Here is a 10,188-nt window from a genome sequence, read left to right as displayed (position 1 = left end):
GGTGTATACATATATATGCACTCCGACACTTTTACTTCGGTTATTAGAAATGTGCAAAAATATGACAACATTTTATGACATATTTTACATCAGAAATATTTGTTTGCTAGCAATAGCAAATCTGACCACACAGAAAGACATTCCACGTGTTTAATATATTTTTTTCCCAGTCATTATAATAAACATTTAAAAACAAGTCTTATAAATTTGAGTAATTTTACTTCACATTTTCAGAAAAACTTATTTTATTTTTAAACTAAAGGTAATATAATAGTGGATATTTTGAAGAGTAAAATTCTGGTGAATTATTTGACATGCCGCTGCTAGCTTAATGCGAACATGATAGAACAGAATAATGACATTTCCATTCATTAAAATTGAGGAAAATGATTTAAGAAGTGCTGTATCTTGATGCACCACGCACATTACTCATGTTTTATGTTAAAAAGTGCCTTAAAACAAGCTTTCACAAAGTGCCTGGAACAAATCAATTCGCTTTATTTCCTACGGGGAAACATGCTAGACTTTTCTACTGTACTTTCTATTTTTAGCACGGATGATTGTGGTTGCGTGTACACTAACACACCGCCACCACCGTCTGCTTTGACCTTGCCTTGCCTGTTAGTGAGAGGAGGATGTCAGGCTCCATTAGTGAGCCGCCATCCGCTTGGTAACGGACGGAGGGTTCGCGGCGGGCTTGTGAATTAAGGGTCAGGCCTCGACGCAATACTGCCGTTGTCGTCTCCTTAATGAGAGCTGATGGTGAGACCAGGCACCCCCCCCCCCCTCGTCCCTCTGTACCGCTACGACAGTACCATAACCACCCCCACATTACCTTCCTCATTTGCTTGGCCATTAGCGCAACACTCACGGGAGGTCGTTCCAAAGCGACGTGAAAAGATTTAATCAGCATGGCAGAGAATCAGAAATAGCATATACATTTTAGGACAGATAAAAAAATGTACACCTCCTCAAAATTTGTGCTTGGTTTGAAAATGGCCGCACAACAGCTTTCCCGGCCACACCCGGCGTACGCCGTACATTGCGCAGAGACCTCCTCGGAATGTCACGGAATGTCAGCTGGACACGGAGAGGAGCAGATAAGAGCTGCAGTAGCCAGGTTATCCTCCACACTCCCCCCACTTAGCCTGCTAAGACTAATGGCGAGAAATGACAAGCTGAGGGATTTGAAGCCTCTAAAGGGCCTCTGGGAGCTGATTAGTATGCACGCACACACACGCACACACACATACGCACAGACTTCACAATCTTCCTGACCTGTGCCGTTATACATGCGAATGTGCTGCGCAGGCATTTTCCCGTTCCTTTATGGTGTCCCCTCCCAACCCCCATCGCTCTCCATCATGTATGTGCGCCAACCTCCCCGCCCGACAGAAATCTCGCCCCCCCCTCCCCTCCCCTGCAGTGAGCGCCAAGGGGGAGAGAAATTAATTGAAATGTAAACCACAACGCAGTTACGATTAAGTAGGCAAATTGCAGTTGTCATGTAATCGGGGGGGCCGAAAAACGGTGGCCGAAGCAGATGAAGGGGGAAAAGAAGACGGATGCTGAGCTTTCCTATATCCATTTCATTCGCGTGAGTTCTTCCCAACGTGGCTCCAGCCATCCCTGCCTGAGCTTTCGAGCGTGTCACATGGGGATAAAATATTAAATGTAACACTTGAGCTGAGATGCTAACGTAGCAATCGATGTCGTAGCAATTTCATGACGCTCATCTGTCTAGCATAAATATGTGGTTGCTACAAACTGGACAAGTTAATCTTTGAAGGACCCCAAAATGGGCCAAGTAATCTTAAAATGTTCCCCAAAAAATGTCCGAAAGGTTCCACGCAAGCTATCAGCAAAGCCTTGACTGGAGGCTATCACAGCGACCAGAAGACTCAATAAGAGTGAAGGATGCTCTTGTTGAGAACCGAGACCTTCTCGTAATAGACTCCTCCGTGCTGCGAAAATGCCATTTACGTTTCGGAGACGTGTGCTTTGGCGCTCGCTTTTGCTGCCTCCACGCACACACACGCAAACACACAGATGTGAGTGCACACCGAACCAGGCCCTGATCCGTCATAATTAGACGCGATGAAAGCAATCCTGGTGACTGACAGCAATAAATTGTCAGAGATTTCCGAGTCATCTTGAAGAAAAACCTCAAGGGTTCCTTTCCACGTTTCTCGTGTGTGTGTGTTTTTATTGTACTCATTTTTAACCGCATTTAGACAAGTGCCATGGATGCAGGAGTAGATTCAACGCGAGTTAAGTGACAAGGCAAATGTGTGTGTGTGTGTGTCTGTGTGTGTGTGTGTGTGTGTGTGTGCATATGTGTGTGTGTGTGACAGATATAACGTTTTTTTTTTTTTATATTGTTTTGTTTTTTGTTTTGTTTTGTTTTGTTTTTCCTCCTCTCCTCGCCTCATTTTTCTTCCCAGCCAACACTGTAAGCGCACGTCCAGCAGGATGACGGCGGCCTGCCATCTGTGCAGGTATCCCGCATGCAAGCATTCACTGTTTTTGTGTGTGTGTGTGCGTGTGTGTGCGTGTGCGCGCGTGTGTGTGTGTGTGTGTATTTGCGCGCGTGCAGCATTAGCCATCTATCACGACATTAATAGTAACATTTCTCCCTGACTATGTATTTCATTTTACATTTGTTATACAGAAATTGTATATTTTATTTCAATTTTTTCCTTATATTTGATCTCATACACTTTATTAGTTGGTAATCTCCATTTATTAGTATTCATTATGATGTGTGTGTATTTTTGTTAAAGTTGTTACCTCATCTCCATTTTAAAAGTAGCATTTATTATTTCTATTTAATCATTTGTATTTCATTTTCATTAGTGTATTTTAAAGAAACATATGAATGCAGATTTATTACATTCCATTATTTTTACTGTAGAGATTATTTTTTTTAATTTTCTTAGCAAATTTTATATTTTCTTTTAAATTTGTTATAGTGTGGGTATATAATTGTTATTTTATGTTTTTACATTTCCAGCCCTAGAAATATGCCAGCGTGCACTCCTGTCCAACTTGAGCAGCAAAGATCTTAGCAGTTAGCGCGAAAGTAGCTCTGCAGACAGATGTTGCCGAAGCCGATCAATAATGCAGTTTCATTTAAATAAACATTAGCCAGGCTCCGTCTAATTGATGGAAGCTCATCTGCAATTTGTCAGAAAGCTCTTTGATGTCGCTATGAATATTTCCTTTTTGGCCAAATGAGCCCCCTCGCTCGATTAGCGGCGTATTGTGGCAGCTGCCGCCAAACCCGTCGTCCCCACCCCCCACGCCCCTGCGTGCGTGTCCCCTACTGATGTCGCCGTTTGCTTATCAAGAGCACGCTCGACCGTCGCCAGATTAAAATCGTTCGCCGCGCGGCGAGGACAATGAGAGGCAGTAAAACGGATGCGTAGCAACATGAAAAATAGCAGGGAGGGTCCGGAATATCTGATGTATCTAATCTACATACAAGCAAACTGATCAAATGCTTGGGCAATTTCTCACAACACGACAGGAACACAGAATCAATATTGGAGAGGAGGGTTACGCCCGGGAGCGCTAACGCTAAGCGCTAGTAAACGGCAAGGAGGGATATAAAAACGCACGCGTCGTCGCAACGGCAGCTCGTGACCCAATTTCACACGGATGCATAATTCAGCCATTTTCCCAAAGAGAAACTATTTAACAAATCCGACTCGCAGCGGACTCCCGTTATGACAGATGCTGCTTGGTTTAGGCGACCTCAATAAGTCAAGTCCATCGATGCCAAACACACATTTATACGGTTTAAAGATTTAAGATGGTTAACAAAAAAGGAGTTGGCAAGATGCTCCACCCCCAAGATTTAAATTCATCACAATCTAGCACTGCTCATTTGTCTGGTATGCATAATTATCGCCTCGAAGGATCCCAGGAAAAGTGACCTAAATTGGCTGCTTGGAAGCGTCCTGTGTCTTTTCAAGAATGGCTTCTTGAGACTTTTTTGTGGGTCTACTCGTGACAGACACGTCTAGCAAATTTCACGTGTAGGCTCACATCTCTAGTGAGTGGGTAGCAGTCGTACAAAATCTCTTAGTTTCTTAGCAAAATGGCTGACGTTGAGTCTTCACTTTTGGGACACTTTCCAACGGCCATTGTCGCACATCTATTAACATTGATGTGTTGGTTTCAGTTCTCCCAGATACAATCAAATTAGCCATCAATCGAACAAGGCGCTTTGATAAAAATGCATATTGACCCACTTTTAAACGGCTATAATCAAATCCTAATGGTTTGTGGAATTTGCACGTTATCAGTTATCAGGATCTTCCGGACCACCGCAAAGAAAGCATCGACGAATGTGTAAAGTGTTACGCGATAACGACAACTCGATGGGTGTGAGTAAAGCCACGTTCAGCCGGTTAGCGTGAAGAGCTAACAACGGATTAAAACCCATAATGAGCAGAGTGGCATCCTTATTTGGGACACCTGAAATAGGCCAGAGGCAGAGGAGCACTGGGAGGCTGCAGGGGAACCAAGGGGGGCTTAAGTGTGCTATCATAGGCGTCTCTTGTGCCTGCCTGCTTTATTTGCGGCAGTCAGGTTAATGAGTCCACCAGCCCACTTGATGTTGAGAGGCCTACCACAAAGAGCCGCCTCATTAGCACTCGCCTGGCACGCCGCGCCCAGACAAAAGCCGCATTCACACTTGCTGAATGCCTTCATGCCGCTCAATGTTGCCAGCCGCGCTGAGGGGGGGGGGGGGGGCAACACCATGCCAGGCCATGCCCCCCACTCCCCGCACGCGTCCTGGACACTGGCCAGCCCTGACACGAGCCCTCTGCACTCATGTCGGGATGATAGACTGGAACCAGGAGAGTGCACCCAAAAAAGTCTGACATGCAGATGCTCCTTGGGGTACAACAGTCAGACGCAGCACTTTAGCATTCCGTTTTTTACGTCTCATCGTACCTCTGCAATTATGAAAGAAAGCTTGCTAACATTGATTGTTAGCTAGCTATCATGCTAGCTGGGTCATGCTTACTCAGAAATACAGACATGTTACTCTTGTTTGGAAATGTATTATTCCTGTATTTTTTTACCATCTCAACTATTTGTATTTATGGTCTATGTATTTATACACCTTTTCAAATGTGACTTCATTTATTGCAAATTATTTTGTGGGCCACCAGGCGACATCTGGAAAGCCAGTTTGAGAAGCATGCTCTCAAGGTGTCCCATGCCTAAGACGCACCTCATGACTGATGCATGGGCAAAAAACTACAGTTCAGCGCTTCCCCGCCGGAGGGAAAATAATAAATAAATAAAATGCAATACATTTCTCCTGAGTGGTGTGGGGGTCAGGGGGAGTTAAATATGTCCTGCATAGGCACTTGTCTATTTTTAGCTAACAGCTGAGCTGACTGCAGTGATGTCAGCGGTGGTGCTGATGGAATGCTTTGTTGTGTGTGCTGCAAATTGAGGGGTGGGAGGCGAGACGCAGGAGCCAAAATGGCCGCCGGTCGCAAAACACCCATCTCCTCAAGGTAGCGACGTTAGCATCGAGGCTAACCGAAAAAAAAACGCGCAAGTATGTAAAGTATTTATAGTAAGCCTCAGGGCTCGTTCCCCGTGTCCCTAAAAGAGCATGGTTGCCAGGCAACCGTTATTGTTGCCATGGCGACGCATGTGTCGGCGTTAACTCAGAGGCGTAGATGCAGGCTTTCATTCCGACGGTCGGCGAGTCAGTTGTTGGATGTGACGTCGCGTGAGGCGTTAGCATATTGCGCTACATTGAATTATTGCCTGTTTGTTAAATTTTGCAAACACAATGTGGTTGTTTACTTTTTCTTTGACTTTTTAGCAATACTTATTTTCAAGCAGGATGCAACAATTTACTCCTATTGCAGAACAAGTTATTTCCTTTGTCAGCTTTCTGTCACGAACGCCTAAGAAAAAAAAAAAGCAATAACAGCTCCAGTTGAGCTCCATCCGGCAAAGTGTAAAAGAAAAAAAAAAAGTTTTCCAAAGCGTGCTGATTGGCTAAGTCATCGGTCCGTTGGGGGATAAGAGTGCCCCCATAGGCACACCAGGCATACTAAAGCGGGGTGAACACACACACAGCGATTTTTAACATCATAGCTGATTTTCAAAAGAAACTGCGGGCATGACAAGGAAAAGAAACTATTGTTAATTATTCAACTGGATTAACATTTACCATTGTTCGCCCTGAGTGTTATGCTAAATAGTTGGGGAAGGAAAAGTCCTCTGATCGAACCACAGGATAATCACTCTGGATTATCTTTCATAGACATTGTTTGATTTTTTTTTTTTAATCAAAAACGGAAAACTCCAATCAGAAATCATACCACATGCCACTATCAGGCCTTTGCCGAACTTTGATCAAAATAGAGGGGAAATTATACAAGAGAGGGAAGGGAGTGGTGTTTGGGGTGGAGGTGTTGGGGTAGGTCTGTGGATGTTGCTGGATGACATTTAGCATCACAGAGGAAAGGGAGGTGGGGAATCAGGTGCCCTACATGCACGTATGACCTCCCGCTAATGTCGGTGTGTGTGGGGGGGGGGGTGGGGGGGTATTATGGCTCTCCCTGCTTCAACCACATCAAACACTGGAGGTTTGCACTTTGGCCACTAGCCAATCACAGAGCATGTAAAGACAACTGGCAGGATGACCAGTAAGGTTTCATTGAGACATCTCAACTCCTCTCAGCTCAGCAGTACGCCACTAATACGAGCAATTCTACACAGATGACAAAGAATATACGAGGACGGCTACATTGGCCAGGCATTTTTTGCTGCACTGCTTTTGTTCAATAAGTAGCTTAGAGGGCAACACTGAGAATTTTTTTAAAATACTGTACATGGGATGATTCCCACCCGCCCGTATATACAGCAACATTCACTCATGATGGCAGCCATGATGTTTCTGCTTTCAAAATGGTGGAATTCCTCGCGTGTGTGTGTCTATTGTCCCGCTCCCAAACAATGCACACATGAATGGCCTTTTTGCATGTGCGCGGGTCAGCGGGCCTGCCATTCGGGGTCCCCACGAAGCCCCACCACCACTCTCCTCGCTCACAATAAGCCGCACAATGGGGTCACCCCTCCTTTTGTCACTTTCTCTCTCTCTCTCACGCACACGCGCGCACGTATAGGCACACACACGCACACACACAAACACACACACACACACACACGCACACACACACACACACACACACACACACACACACACACACACACACACACACACACACACACACACACACACACACACTACTATTTGAGGGAGGAAAAAACTGCATCTATATATTTATATCACAAAACACAGGTGTGTAGACTATCTATACTCTAGATTGGTGTTTGCGGCTGCAGAGAGTGACGTCAGCTATACTGCATGGAAGTCAATCGAGACTGGAAGTGGAAAAAAGAACAATGCCCAAATAAGGAGATGTGGGGGCGTGGTCTAAAACACATGTATTGGAGGGATGCAATCGATTCAGTATGCAGAGGATAAAGAATACATGCCTAAGTACCGTTGTATATTGTCTGTCTACATGTATCGCTGCAGTTTGTGTTCAGATATTTGTTGTTTAAAAGGTTAATAACAGTGCCGGATATATGCTAATTGTTAGCTCATGCAGCCATGAAAAGTCCCATTGTATGTTAGCCTTAAGTTATTCTTTTACTGTATGTTTGTAATGACGAACGACAACTGAGTAGCAATTGACAGCGTAATGGCTTTTTTTTTTTTTTTAAGAAAATTTATAAATTACACCTGCCGTACTGCTCTTGGACTCCACAGTGTAAACTGCAACTACAGTAGTACCTGTTTTTTTTTTTGTGTGTGTGTGTGCTACAATTTGCATACGATGCGATCAAGTGCAGCCCATTAATGGAGCCCTGGAAGCTTTTAAAGATGATTAATTGCAACCAGCCCTGCATAATTCATAATTACCAGATTGCACTAAAACGCATATATAAAACAATAAGAGGACATCAAATAAAATGCGTGGTGTGCATTGTGTGAGGGTGACTGTGACGAAAGAGAGGGAGATAGAGAGACACTAATGGAGGGAGGGGAGGGAAGAGGAAGAGGAAGAGGAGGAGGGAGGGAGCTCGCACTCATTGGGATGCACACGACGACCTGCCCTCTTTCAGGCAGCAGCCATGCTTTGCAGCACTGCTCTCGCGCTCACCGGGAGCTTCAATATACACCGCCAGGAATACATATTTTAGCCTGCAGTAATGCTCATAACACTGGTGCAAACGGACGGATAACGCGCCGACGCCGCTTTGGTGAGTATTCGCATCATCGTTTGCCGTTTTTATGCCGAGCCAAGCCATCGCGGTGCGCATGTGCTGCACTTGCCATTGTTATTGCGGTACGATAGCACAAATAGAGCTGGTTGGCTTCGTAGCGATGACGCCGATAAATGTGGAAGGATGATCAAGATAAAGGGAGCATCGTAGCGGAGGAACTCCGGACGGAGCGGGGGGAGGGCGGGGGGAGAGCGGAGAACGCAGCCAGGAGCAGGTGAAGGGAGAGCGGCTATACGATGGGACGAGATGCCCCCCCCCCCCCCCCCCCCTTCTGCCACTTGCTCAAGCCTCCCCCGGTTCTCAAGTGGACGTCTTAAAATGGCGTTGCCCTTTGTTTGTGCACCCCCCCCCCCCCCCTTCCCTGCCCGCCCTCCACACGCGCACGCACGCACAAACACATTACCATTACGTACTGGGTTTTTTCACATTTACTAGTTATGAGACATTAAGCCGTAGTAGATGCCTCTACTGCACTAATAAAAAACGTATACATTTTTCAAATTTAAAATTTAAATGACAAAAACAAATTATATGTGGGGGGGGAATGCAGCAATATTGCGCATGCGCACGAGTGAGGCGTTAACTATTAGTGCGTGCTTGTGTGCTTTTTTATCCCTGGTGGACTAGAGAAATGTTGCGTAACAGGCACACGGGCATTTTTTTGGTGGGGGCCTGACACGCACGCTCACATTCAGATGCACCCGGACGCTCACGCTCGCGCACACTTCACACGCACGGACGCACGCACACGCGACTCTGGGAGGGACGTCCATCCTCGTCGTCATTTTAGAATTTCAAGGACACAGGGGTGATAGCTGGTGGATGCTGGGTAATATAGAGAACATCTGTTTGCCTAGTGACGTCATCACCCCCCCATAAAACCACCACCACCAAACTCTTCATTCTCTCCTCCTCCCATTATCCCAATCCTCTCTTGCGCTGAAGGCAGATGCCTCATTTGTTTAGCCGAAGAGTGGCGATTTAATCCCAAAGTCAGAAAGGAAAAAGGAGTTCAACACGATTCGCATCTGGACGAGACCAAGATTCTTTTGTGTGTGTGTTGATTTTGTTGTCCTTGCTTTTGTTTTTTCCCCCGCTAGTTGCAACCTGAAGAGGCTGGACTTTTACACTTTGAACGGATCTTTTTCTTCGACATTTTCTTCTAGGATTCAAGCAGCAAGATTTATGCTTTTTTTGGATTAGAGTCCCTGTCGAATGGAATGCAGCAAGAGGATCGTGCGCGCGCGCACACACACACACAGACACGCACACACGCGCACACACACACGCACACACACACACACACACACACACACACACACACACACACACACACGCACACACACACACACACACACACACACACATCCGGTCTGCGGGTTGCGTCTCTCCGTGTTCACAGCGGACCTTGATTTAATGTCTTACAATTAAGGCACGCGGTGAATGCCAAGAGATGATCCTCCTCGTCTTCTATCGGAATTTATTCATGTCTTGTACCGTCTAATTCAAATAAATATGTTTAAAAAGCTGTTTTTTTTTCTTGTGTGTGTGCGCGCGTTGTGTGGAAAGGGAGCTGTCCGTTCTACGTGGTGCTGAAATTTGAGCCTTTTGTTTCACTCAGCATAAATGCCGACACTCTCCACTCATTTATGCTCATATTGCAATGCAGCTCAGCGTTCCACATACGTTAAGAAATCTACAGTACTTATTTAGCATGTATTGCAAGAATTTAACACACGCAATACTATAATAGTTTTGTCGTTTTGAAAAAGGTAATTGCCTTTAAATGAACGAGTCATTAGAAATTCGCAGTGATATGCAAATTTCAATCCAGGGTGTGTAAATTAATTT

At 45.3% G+C, this 10,188-nt stretch overlaps 1 long non-coding RNA gene across 1 annotated transcript; it reads left to right on the top strand.

The window, feature by feature from the left end:
* Positions 1-7,779: 7,779 nt before the first annotated feature.
* On the top strand, positions 7,780-9,865 carry LOC125986019 (uncharacterized). The gene is made up of 2 exons (XR_007487528.2): positions 7,780-8,313; positions 9,438-9,865. It is a non-coding gene; the product is annotated as an uncharacterized lncRNA (long non-coding RNA).
* Positions 9,866-10,188: the final 323 nt, after the last annotated feature.

The sequence above is a fragment of the Syngnathus scovelli genome, chromosome 18, assembly GCF_024217435.2.
Source record: "Syngnathus scovelli strain Florida chromosome 18, RoL_Ssco_1.2, whole genome shotgun sequence".
Lineage (NCBI taxonomy): Eukaryota > Metazoa > Chordata > Actinopteri > Syngnathiformes > Syngnathidae > Syngnathus > Syngnathus scovelli.
This window is presented reverse-complemented; position numbering and strand designations above follow the sequence as displayed.